General features: G+C 52.1%; 1 long non-coding RNA gene across 1 annotated transcript in view; it reads right to left on the bottom strand.

The window, feature by feature from the left end:
• LOC106847496 (uncharacterized) overlaps positions 1–15,614 on the bottom strand; it is a 176,875-nt gene extending 161,261 nt beyond the window's left edge. Inside the window, exons 1-3 of the long non-coding RNA XR_011504226.1 lie at positions 9,189–15,614; positions 6,069–7,361; positions 3,684–3,795 (exon numbers count right to left, since the gene is read on the bottom strand). This is a non-coding gene — a long non-coding RNA (uncharacterized lncRNA). The remainder of the gene's footprint in view (positions 1–3,683; positions 3,796–6,068; positions 7,362–9,188) is intronic.
• Positions 15,615–16,804: the final 1,190 nt, after the last annotated feature.

Below are 16,804 nucleotides of genomic sequence, written 5' to 3'. Positions count from 1 at the left end.
GCATCTGGACTTTCCAGGTCATTTGTGAATAGTTCAAATGCTAATTCCCCAGTGTCAAAGCTCACCTATGATTCCTTCCAACAATAGCTTCCATTACCCCCTCTCTGAATTCATGACAAATGCTAACCAGTAGCTACAATGATTAATTTGAGTTCAACTCTGATCCTCTGGCAAGAAAGCTATAGAGCTGGAAGTTAACCGAGACACCAATTATACAGTATAATGCAATAGTCCCCCCTTATCCACGGTTTCACTTTCCATGGTTTCAGCTCCAGTGTGAAAATATTAAATGGAAAATTCCAAAGCAAACAATTCATAAGGTTTAAATTGCACACTGTTCTGCACAGTGTGATGAAATTCCCAGGACGTGAATCACCCCTCTGTCCAGCGGATCCACACTGTATACGCTATCGGCCCGTTAGTCACTTAGTAGCCGTCTCAGTTATCAGATCGATTGTTGCAGTATCACAGTGCTGTGTTCAAGTCACACTTATTTTACTTCATAATGACCCCAAAATACAAGAGTGGTGATGGTGGCAATTTGGATATGCCAAGGAGCAGCTGAAGAGCACTTCCTCTAAGTGAAAATGTGAAAGTTCTCAACTTAAAAAGGAAAGGGAAAAACCATACGCTGAGGTTGCTAAGGTCTATGGTAACTTTTATTACAGTATATTGTTATAATGGTTCTATGTTATTACGAGTTATTTTTGTCAATCTCTTACTGTGCTCAATTTATAAATTAAACTTTATCATAGGTGTATGAATAGGAAGAAACGTAGTATATAGAGGGTTTGGTGCCATCCGTGGTTTCAGGCATCCACCAGGGGTCTTGGAACATATCCCCTGAGGGTAAGGGGGCACTATTGTGTACCTAATTGTGTATTATATTTCACGTAAGTTCATATAATAGGACACATTGAATTATATTGCAGAGGAGCAATAAATCTGCTGAAGTTCTTAAAAAAAGTATTTTCTTTAAGCACATTGGACATTCCACAGCCAGATTGACCCCACTCTGCTCTTGGCACACGCTGCCCAGGTGAGCCTCCTGTGGGCCCCTGAGCACCCCGCCCTTCACACAGAAGCTGGCGCAGTCTCCCAGCCTTAGCCTGAGCTGCTGACAACCATGCCAGACCAGGGACCAGAGACCTTGTGGGCTCTGAGGCTTCCACCCCAGAGGCAGCTGCTGAGGAATGAGCAGGCCTGTGCACCACCCCACCACCCAAAACTGTTGGAGATGGAGAACAAAGGCGACAAGAGAGCCCTGCTCTCCAGGGCACTGGGGAGTCCCACTCCGGAGAGAACTGTTGTCGGCACGCAGGGCAACACTCTTGTCCTCCAGCAGCCCTCACCAACAGAGGAATTATCATTAGGACATCCATCTCGTTATAGCCAATTTGGAGCAATAAGTGACCACAGCAAAATTGCCCCTCTGCACGGTGGCCAGTCAGGTCTGAGTCAGGAAGGATGCACGCACGTAGGGGTCTTGGTGACGGGAAGGGACATGTCACAGAGCTCTGTTTACATCCCAGCTCTGCCCTCTCTCCACTATAAGACCTTAGGCAAGTGGACACAGAGCTGCTGTGAAGATGAAATGAGCAAAGCCCTGTGCATGGCGTCTAGTACTCAGCGAACATGACACTGAGAGTAGTGACATTTATATTAGACACATGGACGTGTCTCTCTTGGAATGGAACGTATTCCACACAGTTTACTCTGAGAGAGCGTCTGCACCAAGCACACCTATAAAAACGCCCTAACTGTCTTCGTCCTTCTAATTCCACTGCATCCTGGAGTGTCCTTGGATTTCAATAACAGACAATGAGATCCCCAGAGAAGCCATTCCCAAAGTCCCCATTCTGAGTTAGGTGCCCCCTGCCCTCACCACTCTCACCACTGCTCTTGTCATCATTTGTGCGTCCATCTCCACCTGGGACAGAGTCCCCCGGCCATGGCCGTGTGGCATCTCTCTCCCTCTAGTTGCCCTCACAGGGCTGGCACAGAGGAGCCGGGCAAATGTTGATTTACTGGAGGAAGCTGCCAACTTTTCCCCTGGCTGCCGATTTAAGCACAAGATTCAGTTTGATACCCCCACTAGGTGAGCAAAGGTGGATTTTAAACTGATAAACACACCTGTGTTTGGCACATGGGCGAATTCACCCACTCCCCATGCTGGTCTTGGAACAGTGTCTTATCGTAGAAATAACAAGAGGAACCCTCAGCATACTGAATGCCCACAGGCACCACACACTGCAAGGAGGCAGGGAGTGGGTGCCCACAATCATTTCATCCTCTGCCTGTGAGGGAGGGAGTGTTAGCCCCATTTTACAGATGAGCAAACTGACACTCAGCAAGGCTCATTTGCCAAAGGTCACACAGCTGCTAAGTGTTTATCTACACTTGAGACTAGAAAGGCCATTGATGTCTGTTCTAGGAATTAGGATCATTGATGCTGAGAACACTTAAAAATAGCCCCGTGCATTTTCCCATTCTTGAGACAGGTTTACTAATCAGGGACATGGCTGAAAAAATCCAGCAAAATGACTCAGTTCCCAGCAAAATGTCATTTCTCCCCATCACTTTGGGACAACCCCAGCCAAGCCTGCAAGCACAGAAACAGAAAGAGGGGTGGGAGGAGAAAAAGGGAAGAAATGGGCGCCTCAGCACAGCCAGAACGATTTCCTCTCACATTGCCCTGCAGCCTCTCGGTCAACTCCGGGTGCTCACAAGGCAAAACGCCTGCTCGAAGTCAAGGGCAGGCTGGAGGGCTCATTTCCTGTCTTCTAAATATACTCTCGTTCTGATGGTATCTCATCCCCTGCGTCACGGAGGTCGGCCGCCCTTTACATTGCAAATGTCTCGGGAATTTCTTAGCCCAAAGGAAGCTCTGGTGGAGAAAGCTAGACTTTCTAAACGCCTTCAGGAACAGTGCGCTCAGGCCCTGCTCAGCCACTAGGCCGTGGCCGCCTCTCCTGCTGCCCCTCATTCCTGCCCCTCCTCCTTCCCATCCATCCCCTCCTCCTCTTTCCTCTTCTCCTCCGTGGCCAGGGCACTTCCGGCCCTCAGGGTGGGCTGTAAACGTCCAGCAGTGCGGCTCGCTATGAATGTTATCAGAGGAAACACTTGAGAACCAAGAGGCAAACAGAAACCATCTCCACCTGCTGTCACTCTGCCGCCTCCGGGCGCCCCAGCCTCCATCCAGGTGTCCTCAAGGAAGAAAGGGCCCATTCAGGACTGTGGCTGGTGGTTCTTGGGCTGAGTTCCTCAGACATGGCAGAAAGAAAGGAAAGGCACAGTAGGAGCTGGCAGAGCTCCTGGGCAGCTCTGAGCTCGGAGCAGAGCCCGGCTGACACCCACTCAGCAGTGGCCGCACTCTACGGCCCTGGGCAGGTGGCATGGCCCTCGGCCTCCATCAGACCATCTGTACACTGGGTTACTAAGAAATGTGACTGCTCACAGGCTTTTATGAGAATGAAAGGACATAATTGCCTAAACCACATAACCCACTTTGGCACTAAGATTTGAGAGACTGTGTTCCCACCCTGGGCCTGGGACATTCCCACGATCTCATTTAATATTTATAGTTATGCCTCCCTCCTTCTCACGACCAATATTAATATCAATAACTACAGTTCCTTTCATTGCTATGGATAGGAAACCAAGGCTTAGAGAGGTGAACTCACCTGCTCAATGTCACAGAGCTTGGTAGTGGCAGATCTGGAATTCTAAGTCCAGTTGAACCGAGGTCCATCGGAACTCTGCTCCTCAGCATCTTCCCCCAGACCGTGGATGCCCCTGGAGGGTCATAAAGGCAATATTCCCAAGGGTGCAATGGTGCAAGAGGCTGAGAAAGAGACATCAGGGAGGTGCCTCCTCCAGCCTGCCGTGAAAGAACGCACCATCACTGCCATTAAGCATGTGTCTGTCCCTCGTTGCTTGCACAGGGCCAGCATGGAGGATCCCGGCAGGCAGGCAGGATGACAAGCACAATTTCTCCCTCCAAACAAGCCAAAACCCCCAAAGACTTAAAGAAACCCCAGGACTCAGAGGCCACCAACTACAATATCGATAATACTTGAACAGCTGATAGCTATTGATTTCCGACTGTGTCAGGGCTATACACACACCAGCCCACGTGGTTACGGTGGCTCTAACCATTTAATCCTCTCAACAGCCTTACAGGTCGGTCTTATTAACTATTGTTATTAGCATTTTATAGACGAAAACCCTGAGGTGGAGAAGAGAGAAGACAGTTGCCTGATATCACACAGCTGGGATCCGGTGCAGCCTGGGTTCCAAGCCAGACGATCTGGCTCCAGCATCTGTATTTTTAACCAATTCGCCATTTTGGATTGTTTCTGTGATTTTGCTTGAATTCTTTAAAGGGTGAGGTGGGGACAAGTTCCAAAGGGCACGCATGGGTCCCCCTGCGTGAAGAGTCACTTCCTGTTGGAGTCCTCCGTGACAAGCCACAGAGGTGCGTGGCCGGGGGTCATCGTACTTCCTCCTCAGGCTCCCCCCGGCCCAGCGCCAGCCGCGCTCAGCCACAGTGGTGGAAGGGATTTCTCTCCAACAATCCCAGGGCAATCCCTGAATGTCCCCTGCATGCCCTGGGACACTAGCTCCTTCCTGGGTCTGGAAGAAGGGAAGAGAGGGAGAACAGGCCACGGGTGAGGGAGAGTGAGCTTCCAGCGGGGCCAGGGGAGTGCGGAGATGACTCCAGGTGGGCTGAGAGTCTGGGGGTCCTCTCCAGGCCTCAGGTCAACACCCTACTTTTTCCCTCTGGCCTGCTGGGGAAGGAGAGCTGCCGAGCATCCCTCCCTCTGAGGCCTCTGAGAAATGAGGGCTTATTCACAGAGCTGAGGTGAGAGCCTCAGGATGGGTAGGCACCAGCTGTGTGGCCTTGGACCAGTCCCTGCGGTCACTGGCAGTGGATAAGAAGTGTTTAGGCTGGTACCCGAAAACCATTCCTTCTGGAGAACAGTCAACGAATGAGCTCAGACCATCTCCTGCCTCAGGGTGATGTCACTGCCTCCTCGGGGCAGGACCCATTAAGCCCGGCAGCCTGTGTTCCCCTCGGTCTCCATGATCCTCAGGCTGGTCAGTCACTCTCCACCACTTCTCTCATGAATAATGAGAGATTTCACCAATAGGCATCGCGGCGGACCACCTAGGGCAGCCCTCCCCACATCACTAAAGCCAAATGTGAGCATCCTTCCTAGATGTGCCCTTGGTGATGTCTCATAGGTAGTTTGGAATGGGCATGGTGTGAGTATTTACACGACAGAAATGGGCAAACACGGCTTTTTATTTTGTCTCTTTTTTTTTTTTTTGGTCGGTTGTTAAACATTTACTGGCATAGCACTGAGCCCATGGATAGAGAGACAGAAGAGGGTCTCATCTCATCCCCAACCCTCGATTCCCCTCTCTGTGGAGAGCCCAGCTAGGGACTGGTGGAGTCCCCAGGGAACAGTGCCCTTTCTGATCGCTGGCAGAGCCCTGGGACATGTGTTCTCCCCCTTGCCCCACCAGTCATGTGCTCTCTGAAGCATCGTCCCTAATGTCACAGAGCTGGCCAAGCCCTAGTTTCCTCATCCGCAAAGAGGCCACTGCTGGGAACAGCAAATGGCACAGGGCCTTGGAAATTACGAAGCCCCACATCCGACAGCAGACATTGGTGCTGGGGCAACAAGCCACTTTTGCTTGGGCTTTACCAAGCTTTCCACAAGTTTTTCTTCCTCCTAATTCTCTTTGATCTTCACGAGCTCTCAGAAAAGCCCCCAGGGAAGTGCACTCGATGTCTGGAAACCCCAGGAACAAAGAGTGGCTGTTCATAGAAGTGCTTATAAGATTTGCCCAGCTCAGGACCCAAAGTGTGCGCCAAATGATACCGTGAGAAATAGCCCGAAGCTGGAAGCCACCTTCAGGCCTGTCACACATCACTGTTTTACAAATGGGGCAACTGAGGCTTGTTCAAGGCCACATATCAAAATACCACAGAGCTGAGACCAGAAGCATCTAGTATCACATGTGGAAATTGGGAGAAATGGATGCTTTCCAGAACTTACCACCCAACGTGTAACACGTTTCTGAGTCAAACTTTTCCTGAAGAGTCAATATTGCATCAATCCACTTAAGCCATCCAGCACCCACTGGCATTGACCTGTGAGCCGGACTCTCTCGAATGGCCCACTTGACCTCTCCTTCTGTCCGATGCAAGAATTGGGAGGCATTTCCCAGGCCTCCTTGCAGCTAGGGTTCTGGATGCAAATTAGCTTGCACCAAAGGACACCTGTAGAAGGCGGACGTGAGCCAGATGCCCTCTTCCTGCAAAGCTTGACGGTCGCTGCTGCAAATTAGGTCGCAGAGAGGCGGGGTTTCCAGCAGCAACCTCACAGTCTCCATTCCCCAGCTCGCACCTTCCTGATCCCGGGATCGGACTGGGGCCTTGGGCAGCGTTCTCCAGGAGCAGCAGGTGCCGCAGCAGCCCCTCTCTCGGGAAGTCTCAGAGGCAGCAGCTCTCCCAGGGGCCGGGTCTGTATTCTTCTCGGAGTCCTTCCAGCGGCCCAGCAGAGAACCTGCTCCTTCAGCCTTTGCAACCATTTTGTAAAGACAAAATTCTCTGTATTAAGACTCTTTCCACTTAATATTTCTAGAATGGTTTCCGTTCCCTGCAATGAGCTCTGACTGATACATCTGCCTTTAGGTTTTCAGATCTAGACAATCTGTGTGCTCTGTGAGTTTAAGGATTGGCTACCTGAAAAATCTATGAATCTCTATAAAGTCCTTCCTGACTCTATGACTGGTCCCGATACACTGTCAGGGAGGCACTGGAGTGTCAGCCTCAGCTGGCGGTTCTATTCGTGAGCATCAGGATTCACGCGACGCTGTGCTTTCTCTTGCACACACAAGCAAATCACATACACCTGGTACAGACTGAGCCTCTGCTAAGGAAAAGTCCAGGGGCTCATACTAAATTCTCTCCCGTCTTAGACTTCTGGAGGGAAGAACCACCTGTAGATAGATGAATGGAGAACAGGGGCTCAATTTTAAAACCAGGGCGAGACCAGGGTCTCCGATTCCCTGGTCCACAGAGCAAGTCCTGTCCTTAGTCCAGCTGTGACACGACCCCCCACAGGGCCATTACAGACCACTCATCAGATGGGGAAAGACTCCCTCCAGTGGCCTTGGCCTGCGCCACTGGCCTTCCCTTGTCTCTGGGCCCACCCTCCTGCCCAGCGTAAGTGACATCAGCCTCTGTGACTCTCTTCCAGTTTCATCGCAGTCATCTGATTCAAGGACTGATTCAGACCATCTTCCCATTTCCACTTCATGCTGTGTCGTCAAAGACACATGTCCAGCTGGTGAGCAGAGTTAGAAACACGCATCAGTCTAGAGCAAGGAACGAAGGGATTTTCCTGAGAAAGTGGTTTCAACACTACCCTCTGGAAGACAAGGCAGCTAGAAAGTCTGAGACACCCAGTAAGTAAACGGCTGAAAGACGGGGGACCCGACTCTCCCAGCCCCTCTGCCCCTGCCTCCCCTCTCTCCCCACTCCAGGTGCAGTCCTGGGCGAGCTCCACCCCCATTCCCACCCCCCAGGTGCCAAGCACAAGGGTCTTCCCTCATCAGCCCACTCACCCACGGACTCAGCCTCAGGAGCCCATAAATGGCCGTGCCCCCACAGACAGGAAGGAGCCTCAGGGCTCTCCCCAGACCCCGTCTCCTGAATCGCCTCTCTCAGCCTGGCACGTTGCACCCTCTGCATTTCACGATGCTTGCTTTTGATTTTAATTACTAAGTTTTTTTAATTGAAAAAGTCCCACATACACATGGTAACAAGAAAGTCAGAGCATGAAAGGATATATAATGAAAAAAGTAAGCCACTCTACCATCTCAGATCCCACAGCCTGTTCCCCAGAGGCATCACTATCAAGAGCCCCAGGGGACCCTTCCCACCAAGTCCTTTGCAGGCACAGGGCAGACCCTATTGACTGGCTAATGTGACAGCTTTTTCAGACTCTCTTTCCTTGCTATAGTGACTGGAGAGCCAGACACCTGCTTTCCCAGCCTTCCCTGCCCCTGGGGTTGGGGACGGGCATGTGACCCTGTCGTAGACAATGAGATGTGGACGTGAGTTGGCCCTTGGTGGGGGCAGGAGGGAACAGAGAGGCATCTGAGAACCTCTCAATTTCCAGATTTTAAGAAAAGACAATCGTTTCTGGTCCTGTCCGGTCCCCTTCTTCATTCTTTGTACTTGGATGTGATGTTCACACCTGCAGCAGCCTTTTTGGGACCATGAGGAAAAACGTGTAAGGATTAAAAAGCCAACAAGTTTCGTGAAGCTGGCACAGAAAAGAAGCTTGGTAAGCAGCAACTGCTTCCCTCCAGATGTGGAGTTACAGGAAAAAAATAAACCCTTATTTTTTTAACCATTGTTAGCTGGGTTTTTTATTCCTTGCAGGAGAACCCATCCTAATTGATACAATATACAAGCATCATTTGTAGATCTACTTTTGTTCAAATGGTGCCTACTATTCTCTGTGCTCTGCTCTTGGCTTTTCTCACTCACAACACGTATTTGCAATGTTTTCCGTACCAATTCCTACAGGCCTACCTCTTCCTTTCCAGTATCCCCAGAGCATCTCACTCTGTGTTGATATATATTACAGATACCCTAGGTCCCCTGCTAATGGACAATTTCATTGTTTCAATTCTATCCTGTTACAAACAAGACCCCCACAAACATCCTAGTAGATGCGTCTCTCTGCCCATGGGTGAGAACACCTGAGCGGTAGATTGTGCAGTAACCTGTAGGAGAGGAAGACCACTAGACCTTCCACCTTGGGTCCTGTCCCTGCTGCCTCTTGCCCCCTTGACTGGAACTTCTGAGACCCCTTTGCTCCCCAGGGCCACCATCACCAAGGCTCACACTTGGATTCCCCTCTTCCTCCTCCACTCCCCTTCCCAGCCCTGAATGCTGGGGCACCCACCACCAGGCCCGAGCCCTGGGCTCCCCCCAACCTGTGACCTAGTTTGGGTGAGTGGCACTCAGCCAACTTCCTCTGGGACTGAAACCCAGACTTGCTCTAAGCAGACTCTCCCTCCCGCCCGTCCCCGTCCCCCCTGCCCATGCCAGACCAGAGGAGCTGTGGGCACCCAGGTCCGCTCCCCGAGCCCTGCCCTACCCAGGCGCTGTTTCCAGAGCTGGCCCTCCTGATCTGTCCCTTTCCTGCTCTGGTGAACTGGCCCACATGACTGACTGAGGCCCAGCTCCCACAGGAAACGCAGTGAGGGCCACACCCCACCTACTGCCAGGCTCCGGCCCCTGGTTTCAGCACCTGTAACCAACCTCAGAAATTCACACCAGAAACCCAGCCTCACACCCCAACCCCAATCCCACTTGTCAACAGAAGCTGACAAATGCCACTGCTGGGTAGAGAGAGACACAAAGAGATGGAAGAACAGATATCTAAGAACATATGAAACACGCGTGCATAGTAGTGTACCAATGAAAACAAACATATTTGACATTCTATCAGATCGGACTGGTTTATGATCACCAGCCTGTGCCCAGCCAGCCAGGGCATGCTAAGAGCTGAAACACATATTGGGGCGGGGGTGGGCGAGGTTGCTCAGCCCAGACATGCAGGTTACATTTACAGGGTTAATTTTTGTCTTCTAGGGTAAAAGGCCATCTTCCCTAATTAGCAGATCCGCAAAATTGATTCTGATACGAGCCTGGGGCTGGCCACGGGCTGGGCTGCTGGCCCCTGTCTAGCTCTCTCCCCAACTCTCCCATCCCCACCAGCCAGGTGCACCTGGGCCCATGTGGAACCTCAGGACGGTTGGGTGGTTCTTCTGAGACCGTCTGGTCTAGTCCCCTGATTTTACAGATAAGGAAACTGAGGTTCAAAGAGGTCACAATGGTCACACAGTCACTTAGGGATAGAGCCAGGGCCAGGAATGACTGAGCTACTTACATGAGCACCCCTCCTTGTGTCAAGCACTGTCTACACTGGTGTCTACTACCCACAACGCTCCTTTGAGCTAGGCAGTGCTGTCTCCGTGTCATAGATCAGAGACTGGAGGCTGGCGAATGTTAAGGAATTTGCTCAAGTTCACCCAGCTGGTGAGAAGCAGAGCTGGGGTACATCCTCGGCCTCCTGACTTGCCAGCCGAGTCCCTCCACTATCGGTGACACCGCTCCTGGGACAAGAGTGAAAACTGGGTAGGGGAGAAAGAGAGAGAGTGTGTGCTAACGAAAGGAATGGATGGTTATTATTAAACAATGAAAATGCAAATAAAGTGCCTAAAACAGAAGCCAGCAGGTGTTCAGTAAAGCCGGTGCCTTGCTTCTTAAGTAAGAAAGTGCCTGAAAACCAAGAGGACAGAGGCATGTCAGAGGGACACAGGAGCCCTTCTGAAAGAGCTCGCAGTGCCAAAACCAGGTCAATACGAGCCACAAAATAAGTGACGTAGCATTGGATTATTACCCAGAGTTTAAAATAAATGTCTACGCTTCCACACCAACATAAACAAATGATTGAAAACATAAATAACGGGGAGAAGAGACAATTCACCCTTACAGAAGAATTCCAAATAATTTATGTAGACACTGCCCCCTCCAAGAGGGGGGAGTGGAGCCACCCTCCCACCACGGTGCAGGCCACGCTCTGTGTCGGGCCTCTGAGAGGACAGGTGGGGGCGGGTGTCACTTCACAGCAGAGAACCCTGACAGACACGGCCCCAGCCCAGTGATCAAGGCCACATCAACAGTGACAAGTCAGGTGACAGCACGGGCCCTACACACGACGTGATGGAAATGGCACTTGGCCTCTGTGGTCTTCCTTCCAGGACCCAGTATCCCAGTCTGAGGGTCAGAAGAACACCACACGAGCCCGCAGCACGGGGCAGTCTACAAACCCCGGCCCTCGACACCGTCAAGGCGGTCCAAAGCAAGGAAAGTCGCAGACCAGGGGCTGCCACGGAGGCCTGACAACCAAATGTAGGGAGGGATCTTGGGGTAGAAAAGAGACTTAGCAGACACTCGTAAAACCCAAATAAACTGTGGAGTGAAGGGGTCGGGAATTCTCTGTGCCATCTTTGCAACTTTTCTGTAAACGCACAGCTATTCTAAACGACAGGGTTCTAGTAAAGAAACAGGCAAGCGTCCCAGGCTATCCACAACTCCCCACGCGTTAGGCGAGTGGGAGCTCTCCAAGCACTGGAGCCGGGCCTGCTCCAGGTCAAGCGACGGAATCCCTGGGCCCGGGGCCCAAGCATCAGACATTCCAAAGGTCCCTGGGAGTCTCCCATGCCGTTAGAGTTGAGCCCACTCACCAGGGTAAGACATGAGTTAACACAAAGGCCTTCCATGGAGTCAGATGCAATTCTGAACAAATTCTAGAGTTCTTGTAGAATGAAAAAGAGCTGCACTGAACTGACTTCTTCCCCTGCCCACGACATCTCTAAAGGTGTCATTGTCGGATCTTCGGTGTCTCCCACTTCCTGTGCCCGGGATGGCTGCCGTTGTCATCAGGTGGTTGAGGGGTTCAAATTTCCTCTCTGTGTGAAAATGCAAAGTGACCTGGGCCAGCTAGGAAAAGAGCAGGTGTCCTCTTTCATCCAGCTGGGGTCACTGTCCCCTAGGGGGTCCCAAGTTGGCCCTTCCTGCTACACGGAGGTCTCAGACCTGACACTCCTCAGGACTTGGCTGTGCTCCCAGTGGTCACCCCAGGAGCACTAGAGCTTCAGCAGGCCAGGGGGAGGCCTGGCCTCCACGCCCAAGCTGCCGGGCGGAGGGGGGAGACATTTCCGACGGGCAGGCTGGCCCCCCGCCAGCAGATCCCCAGATGCCATGCAACGCACACCTGAGTGGGGTAAGAGAATAGGTGTGTGTAAACAGTATTTGAAAAAGAAAATCGCTGTACAAATACAGCACTTGTTAACACAGGTGTTTATAGGTGGAATTATTTTTCCAGGGCTGCTATCTCCCAACCTTCTTTGTGAGTCTCAGCTCACACCTGCAGGGACTTTCCTATTCAGTGAAGGCACACGGGGAAACGGAGAGTCCTTGTCAACCTGGCGAAGCAGGAGGTCAGCAATCGGCTTCAGGCCAGGGTAGTTTTCACCCAGTTTCCCTTGCTGGAGTTGCTTTCATTTTTTTAACCTGCTCTAACAGGATTCAGCCTGTTCAGCACTTCCTGCTCAGCTAAGAAGCGACTCATGACCACTCGAGGGCAGTCACAGCAAGATGGAGCTTTCCTGGGGCCAGGGTGGGGGGGCTGGTGCTCTCTGGGCGTCACTGTCTTAGCCTTTTCTCCTCCCCCCAAGGGAAGTCTCGCTGCTCAGATTTTATGGACAAGGAAACTGAAGACACCCGTCCAAATTCACAGAGCTAGGAAATGGGGCCAACTTCAGACCTGGGCGGAGTCCAAAGCTGCACCTGGCGAGGCCTCCAGACGTGTCCCCGAGGTGACAACACCTGAGGGCAACGGCGCTGTTTGTGGGAGCACAGACACAGCCACTGAAAATAGGCGAGTGGGTCATTTTGTTCTTCCTCCTAGAAGAAGGCAGAATGGTCAGGTGGGAACAAGGAACGAAGTATTAAAAATGGTGGAAGGGAAACTCCACACCACTGAATGCACACTTAAAAATGGTGAAGAAGGTAAATTTTATGTGACATGTATTTTGCCACAATTTAAAACATTTATGGAAGAGAAACTTAAAACTGAGAACCTCCGATTCTATACGGAGACCTCACACCAAATAGGTGAGTTTGGTTTTCACTTAGTGGTCCATTTTTGGTAACTGCCCGGCTTTGCGTTCTGCAAGCACTCGGTCCCCTGGAAAGACCTGCTCTGACATTACCCTCGATTCATGCAGATGCGAGGCGAGTATTTCCCCAGCATTGGGGGAAGCCCTGCAAGGTGAAATACCCCACATGCAGATTCTTCCGGGGCGGGGGGGTGGGCGGGGGCGGGCGTTAACAGCTCTGTGTCCGGGGCTCAAAGGCAGGCACAGGAGGTGTGGAGGGGACACTTTGTCTGGAGGAAGAGAGCGGCGTCAGTCCCATAGGAAGAAGGCGCAGGAGACTGAAGGGCTGGTACAGACCAGGAGCACGAGCAGACGCCGTCTCCTTTCTCCCGGCCTGTCATCAGCCTCCGTGAAGCCAGCTGAACGTTGCAGCCTGGGGGACACTGAGGCCTCTGTCACTCTTGGAGAGGGGCAGGACGGAGGGGGTGGGGCCAACACACACTGTGACCGCTAGTGGGAAAGCCAAGGTGGCAGCCTGGCTGGAGGTGACTGGGGTGAGCCAGATGGGGGTAGGCGCTCACTCCCCAGAATCTTCAGAGAAGCCTGAGTCCCCTGCAGACACGCAAGACGGGGCTCAGACAGGGCCCCTGGGGCACTGCGGACGAGTGCCACCCACGGCGAGTGGAGGACTTAGGGTCCTTTGCCATTAGTAGCGTTTGATATCACTGTATGTACAAACCAAGGGGACATATTATTATTTTGGTTCCAGCAGCAAAACCCCTCAGTCCAGCTTGAGGACCAAGGAGGTTTCCAGAAGCTTTGTTTTTACAACCATTGCTCTGTCCTGACCTCCCTCTTTGGCCTCCACTCACAGACCAGCTCCGTTTCACAGAGGAAGAAACAGAGGGTCAGAGAGACAGGCCACATTCACAGGTGGGCCTGGTACTTGAAAGCTGTCCAGGGTTGAAGCCCAGGTGTCCTGGTTCCTAGTGGGGGTCTTCCATCCTCCATGACACTCTCTCTTGGGAAAGGAGGAGCCCCGTGAGCTAGGGGGAACACTGGTCTTCCCTCCAAACCCCACCTGGCTTCTCCCTAGGCTACCTTCACCCCTGCCTCTCCCCCTGCAAGGCAAATGGTACCAAGGTGGGCCAGCACACAGGCTTGAGCCCTACTGCAGGCCAGTGGCTTGATGTCCTGTCACTTGACAAGGGACGAGAGAGAGAGGACACCAGCTGAGAGTCCAAAAGTGCACCACCAAGGAAGTGAAAGCTTTTCCGTTTGAATCTATGACAAGTCTCTAAAAGATGGGACAGTGGCTGATTAGACAGTATTTTATGTCATTCTAATTAAGATGACCTGATAGGATAATTACAGACCTGCTCCCTGTCTTGGAAATTATTAGAATGCTGGCACGTACTCTCCGCCTGCCAGGTTGGAGGGTCCAGGCTTCACACTGCCAATCTCCACCTCCCTCACCTTTCCAAGGGACACACATGCCAGTGCTGAGGGAGCAAGCTGCAGCCGGTCCAGCACAGGTCTCAACCAATGAGCAGAGAGTTCATGAACCCTGTGTGCCAAGAAGGTACATCACACAGAGAAATGGATCTTTCATCAAAGGACACTATTTCTCTTACTCTCTATCAGTTTAGGGACCACCACCAAGGTGCAAAATGCCCACACACACGCGAATACACACAAACTCACGCATCCCCAAGGATGTTTTCTGGCATGAACCCGTATCTTCTGACCCATTCCTCTATCTCCATGCCAGCACGTTGCCTGGAGCATCCTGGGTCCTCTGTGGATGTTTTTTCCTGAACCACAGCTGCCTTCTCCGATGAATCATGTACAAACTACCTCCAACTCTGGTTCGAAGGGAGCGCCTCTCACCTGAGTTTCCTGGCTGAGCAAACTGCTGCTGTTTGCTTCCCACCCTGCAATTCCACCTGGGACGGCAGCCCATGCAGCGGGCACAGTTCAGGGCGCACCCAGTAACAAGCAGGCCCGAGCTCCCCGGCCAACAGTAGCCTCCGCACGTGCTCCAGGATTACTGGGCAGTTCACCACAACTTAGCACTTCTTCACGTCTCCCAGCGCTGACTTCTCACTCCTCAATGTGGTGACATTGACACCCATGAATAATCGCAAAATAAAGGGAGATAACTAATACTTAGCTCTGCTAGGGGAAGCACTTGGGGGAAACCATCTTTTAGTTGAAGGGGCTGATATTTGTCAACTGGAGGGCAGGGCTAATTAGATGCATCAACTGGCAATGACAGGGGGCTGAAAAACAGCTTGTCAGCCCACAGTGACTTCCGCAGGACAGTTAATTGCTGAGTGCCACAGGCAGAGGCCAGTGCACACACAGGCGGGACTTCCATTCACAGAGGTCCTGGGCTCTGAGGACCCGTGACCAAGTGTCCCCCCATAATTCAAATGTTGGAGCCCCAACCCCCAGTGTGACTGTATTTGGGGAAGCGACTTCTAGGAGGCCATTAAGGTAAATGAGGTCATAAGGGTGAAGCCCTAATCCAGTTTGATTGGTGGCCTTAAAAGAAAAGGAGAGACCAGAGATCACCCTCTGTGATCTCACCCAAACCCTGCCACGCCAGACCTTAATCTGGGACCTCCAGCCTCCAGATCTGCGAGAAATAATTTTCTGTTGTTTAAGCTGCCCAGTCATTAGTAATTTATTATGGCAGCCTGAGCTGGCTAAGACATCCTCCACCTGCCCTCCCAGGACAGGAAGCCCTCTAAACACCCCCCACTGAGAGGCCATCTGACTAGGCTTGAATACCTCCAAGGATGGGGTGCTCACTCCCAATTCTTTAGCTTCAGAACAATAGAATGGAGAGAATTAGGTACTTCAGTCCTCAAAGACCTGGGTTCAAAGCCCCTTTGCCCCCAAGCCCACCCCCCCTCCCCAACCTGTGCCCCACCCTGGGGAGGGGTCTCAGTGCATATGCAAACATCCTAGCGAGAAGCCTGAGCACCATGCTGGACGGCCCTGGCTCTCAGCCCCGCATCCAGTTTGCTCCCTGGTCCTAGAGACTCTGCCTCCTTCCTGGTGGGCACCCAGGCCCTCCCCTGTGGATGCCTCCCACCACCAGCCGTCAGCAGCTTTCTCCTGGCTTTTTGCCACGGCCTCCTAACTGGGATCTTTCCCCTGGTCCTCCCCTCCCACCGTTACCCCCAAATCCATCCTCCACACTGCTCTCAGAGTGAGCTTGCCGAAACACACTCCCGACCACACACTTTCCCACTTAAAAATGCCACTTTGTCTCCCCATGCCCTCAGGACAATGGCCAGACTCCTTAGCACCTTGTTCCCAGTGCTCCACACTTGGCCCCAATACCTGCTCCTGTGGCATCTCCAGTCACAGGGTGACTTGCCCAACCCAGCCCAGCTCCATGCATACATGCGCCCACATGGGCGCACCATGAGCTCACAAGCACACACATGTGCACATAGGCATATACGTGTCCGTGGACATGCGTGCACAATTTCTTGTGCACACACATCCCCTCCAGCCATTCTGTCTGCTGCCAGTGGCTCCAACATCCAACAACTGTCCCTAAGCTCCCCCAGCCCTGACTGACTGACTGCATGACCTGGGACAAGTCGCTGTACGCTCCTCAAGTCTCAGTTTGCTCATCTGCAAAATGGGAACCAAAAAATCATGAGTTATGAGCTCTCAACGGAAGGATGTGGAAAAAGTCTTTGGGACAGAGTCTGGCTGTGTCAAGAGTTTGATGAATGTTGGCTGCCTTCCCTCAAAAGAAAGCTTCTAGAGACATAGAGCAGGGTGGGGGAAGTGGGAGAAGGGAAAGAAAACTGGACAGGGCAGAGGGTGGGGAAGGCGCTGGTTCAAAAGGCCGCACGGACATCGGGCAGCCGCCACCCCACCCCATCCCCAGGAGGAGACGCGAGTAGTCTGCGCAGAGACGAACTGTCATTATTCTTCTATCATTTGGATGAGAATATTTATACAGCAAGCACATCTGAAACAACAACCATAGCAATGTTTTAGACTCGTTTGTTCAACG

Source organism: Equus asinus, chromosome 6 (genome assembly GCF_041296235.1).
Source record: "Equus asinus isolate D_3611 breed Donkey chromosome 6, EquAss-T2T_v2, whole genome shotgun sequence".
NCBI classification, from domain to species: Eukaryota; Metazoa; Chordata; class Mammalia; order Perissodactyla; family Equidae; genus Equus; species Equus asinus.
The sequence above is the reverse complement of the archived record's forward strand: the minus strand, read 5'-3'. Positions and strand labels throughout refer to the sequence as shown.